Raw genomic sequence first — 4,535 nt, 5'->3', positions numbered from 1 at the left:
CCACCAGACTTACTGCAAATAACAAATACCTTTAATGCTGAATTGACACCATGAAGCAAAATTTCAAAGAGTTAGAGTCATACTGTGAGTTAATTTCAAAAATTATTTGAGCCATAGCATCACAGTTTCAGTAATTACCTCTAGAAGCAGGTATTTGTATATGTTAGTTTGGGGTTACCTGGGAAAAGAAATGCCTTACTTGATTTATGCCTCATTTGGCACTGGGGAGATTTTTCAAGCTATAAGAAGCTATTGTGAATTATCCATTGGTGCATAACACATTGCCCCAAAACTTAGCAGCTGACAATAAACACCATCTCAGTTCCTGTGGGTCAGAAACCGAGAAGCAGCTAAGTCCAGTGGTCTGATCCAAGGCCTCTCCTGAAGTCAGATTGGCATCCTGGGCTATATAAGACACCTGTGGCTGAAAGATCCTCCCAAGCCCACTCGTAGTCATTGAATGAATGACCTTTCACGGTGTTGGGGATGGAGACCTCCTTCCTTGGCACATGGGTGTCTCTATAGGGCAGCTCATGACTTGGTAGCTGGCTTTCCCAGAGAGTGATCTAAGATGAAAGCCACATCTTAATAACCTCATTTGGGGCTGCCATACTCTGTATGTTAAGTAACTGGGTCAGGCCCACACTGGAAGGGAGAAGTACTGAGCTTCATCTCATGAAGGGTGGGTTGTCAGAGTCTGTGAACATGTTTTTAAAACCACCACAGTCATTTTGCCACATGAGTGTATAAGTATTTACAAGACAACGTAGGTGTTTTGATGTCGCAAATATTCTTTAAGACTGCAGTTATTTGCAGGCATATTTCAAGGCATGATTCTCCTGGATAGCATCAGTCCCTTTTCTGCATCACCATCACATATATGTACATGGCATTTCAAAAATATTCAAGTAGAAAATTACAATTTGTAGAGTAGAATCATTGGTGAAAGTGGCAGTTTGTTTCGTTTAAGTGTAAGATAACTCGAAAACATTTACTCTATTAGTCAATCCTCAACTCTGGCTAGAATAATTTAAACAACTTAAAGTCATTATTGGCCTTATTCAGGTTTCAGAAACATTGGGAAATGTGAGAAGATAAGATACAGGCATAAATTTTTGGTTAGAGAAGATAATGTACATCTACGAGTGGTAGATGCTAAGCAAGTGTGGCTATCGAGCTTTTGAAATGTGGCTGCTAAAACCAAGAAACTGAATTTATTTTTTAATTTAAAAGCTGAAGCTATGTTAAATATTTTTCTGTTATAACTTTGGGGAAGACTACATTTCATGTTAGCCTTTGAAAATCTTGTTTCCGGGTTGAAGTACACTAAAATACCAAATACCAAAAATCTAATACAAAAGAAATAAGGTTTAATTTACATTTTGACTACATATTAAAATATACACTGTTATATTGGGTGAAATAAAAGTAACTTTGGTTTTTCCTTTTTAATGTGGCTAGTAGAAAATTTTAAATTGTGTGTATTGGTTTATATCAATATTAACATTGTAAGTAGGCAGAGGACATAGGTCATACTTTCAAAAGGAAAAATAAGTTTTAAACAAAGTAAACTATTAGAGTCTCACTGTTTTTAAAACAAGTGTGACTATTTTACCTCCTAGGATCATTTAGGGAAGAAATGTATTCCAGTACCCAAAATAGTAAAGTGAAAGTTGCTCAGTTGTGTCCAGATCAAACCATGTCTCCTGCATTGCAGGCAGATTCTTTACCAGCTCAGTCTCCAGGGAAGCCCAAGAATACTGGAACCGGTAGCCTATCCCTTCTCCAGCCTATCTTCCAAATCCAGGAATTGAATTGGGGTCTCCTGCATTGCAGGAGGATTCTTTACCAGCTGAGCTACCAGGGAAGTCCCAAAATAGACATGGTCTTTGCCCTCAGGGAACCTACGATCTGACTCAAAAAACGAACCAAAAGCAGACAAAATACACAACTTGTATTGGAAGTTGTGGCTCTTACGGGGCACATCTAACTTGCTCTGGGTGGTCAAAAAGACTTCCTTGAAAAAAGAAAAAGACTTCCTTGAGACATTTGAGCTGAGATCTGACTGTCAGCATGACAGAAGTATTATAGGCAGCATGGCAAATTTGAGAAGCTAAGTGCAGTTCAGTGTGACTGGTGGAATGAGGCTGGGGGTGCTGCAGTGAGACGAATCTGAAAGGGTCAGCAGGGGCCAGGGTGAGGGTAACCAGCAGTGCTGGATGGACTCTTCCAGTCATGTTAAAGTCCCTGGACAATTCCCAAGGGCAAATAGGAAGCCAGTGAGGGGTTGGGGGTGGGAGGGAAAAGGTGTTTGATAAAGCTCATTTTGGTTGATAGAACTAGAAGCAGCAAGTTTGTCCCATTGATGATAATGGTGACACAAGAGGAAGATTAAGGATAGCTTAGCGAGCATGAAAACACTTCAAGTCAGAGAAAAAAGTACAGGAGGCATAATTGACGATTTTTTCTTACCTGGATAAGTTGGTTGTGTTGCCTAAAACTCCTCAAATTTTATTGGCTTAAAGAATTATTTGCTAAATGTCCATCAGGTCAATACCTGCCCATTGACCTAGGCTGATAGATCACGGGAACATTGCTAGCCATGTGACAGAGCCAAGAAGACAGTGTAATGAAAGGGGCACTGACTTTTAAAACTGTCACCTGAAACTTGACACATGCATCTTCAGTTTTCATTTCATTGGACCTAGCAATCACAAGGGCCATGCTCAACTTCATCTGGACAGAGAACCACAGTCTACCTTTTTCCCAGGAAAGAAAATATCTGTGACTACTACAGGCCACCCTTTGAATTCTTAAATATTTAATTTTCCTGTCTTTCCCTCTTATTTGCAATGCAGAAATAGACGTAGAGAACAAAGGTATGGATACCAAGGGGTAAGGCGGGGATAGAATGAATTAGGAGATTGGGATGGACATATATACACTACTATGTATAAAATAAATAACTGATGAAAACCTACTGTATAGCACAGGGAACTCTACTCAATACTCTATGGTGGCCCAAATGGAAAGGAAATCCAAAAGGGGGGAGATATATATATATATACACACATACATATATATATATATAAACATATAGTTAATTCACCTTGCTATATGCAGCAGAAACTAAACACTGTAAAGCAACTAACTCCAATTTTTTTAAAAGAGAAGGGTCCTGTTAACACATATATATCAGTTAGCCACTTCCCTACTGATGGACTAGAGTGGGTAGCCTATCCTTTCTCCAGCGGATGTCCCGACCCAGGAATTGAACAGGGGTCTCCTGCATTGCAGGTGGATTCTTTACCAACTGAGCTATCAGGGAAGCCTGGACATCTTAATGACTCAGTTCTATTCTTTTGGCATAGGATGTTGCAAATGGATAGACTTCTCCGTGTTTATTTTATTGTCAGTAGCAATGACCTCAAGTTTTGGTAGAATCTCCCATGTTACACTCCTACCAAACTAGTCTAAGAATTCAGCATGTCACTCTGCTAAAAAACATTCCTCCGGGGCAATATAATGGAAAGAATTTGAATTCTACCCCTCGAACCAAAAGGCCTTCAGCCTCTCTGGGCCTCTTCCCCAACCCCACCCCCTACCCCCTCGCCTGTAAAGTGAGATAGGACCAATCTTGCATCCCAGGGCGGTTGAGAATCCAGAGATTCCGTCCATGAAGGGTCAGCTCCAGAAGAAACTTGGTCGTCTTTCAGTTTTAGAGTGCTCCAGGACATTGGCCAGAAGCTCAGGCTGAACAGGCTGGAGGACACCCTACTCCCGACTTGTAAATGAGGAAACGGGCACGAAGAGCACCAGAGATTTGATGAAAACCACATAGCGCTGGCGGCAAAGCCGGTGCTCCGGCGGAGTCTGGGCGGCTGCCAGCAGTGTTCGGATTGCAGCCCTCGGGGCTGTACACAGCGGAAGGTGGTCGGCTAGGAGGTCGGCTACTTAGCTCCTCTCTAACCTAGACCGCTCCCCCAGCTCCCCCAGCAACCCCACCCCCGTCCCACCCCAACACAAGTACTCGAACCCACTCCTCGCTTGCTTTGAGCTCGACCCAAGTCCCAGTGGCCGCAGAGAGAAGGAATCATTCCTGGACAACTAGAGGCAGCTGCGGCCAGCGTCAGTCTTGGCCCCAACCGGGAGTGGTAAGGCGCCGGCGCGTCTTGAGCTTTGAGGCTCCATGTCCTCTCTCCCCGCTGGGCCTCAGACAGTGCGCTCTCGGAACTCGCCTTTTGCGTTCAGTGACTGTGAGTGGGACGTACATGTAGACGGCAGACAGGTTCTGTATAGCCATGTCACATGTATGTGTTGCGTGGTCACGCATCCTTTTGTGAAACGTGTTCACTGTGGTGTGCGGATGTCGGGGTGCACGGAGTGTGATGCTCCTCATTCCAACAGCTCCCGCACTTCCGGATGATACAGACTTTTCTGCTTTTGCCGGACTGTCGCAACCGCCTATCCGGAGTTTGCGCTGGAGTGACTCCGCCTTACCTCCGCCCCCGCGACTGAAATCCCGCCTTCGCCCC

The sequence above is a fragment of the Odocoileus virginianus genome, chromosome 20 (assembly GCF_023699985.2).
Source record: "Odocoileus virginianus isolate 20LAN1187 ecotype Illinois chromosome 20, Ovbor_1.2, whole genome shotgun sequence".
Classification (NCBI taxonomy): domain Eukaryota; kingdom Metazoa; phylum Chordata; class Mammalia; order Artiodactyla; family Cervidae; genus Odocoileus; species Odocoileus virginianus.
This window is presented reverse-complemented; position numbering follows the sequence as displayed.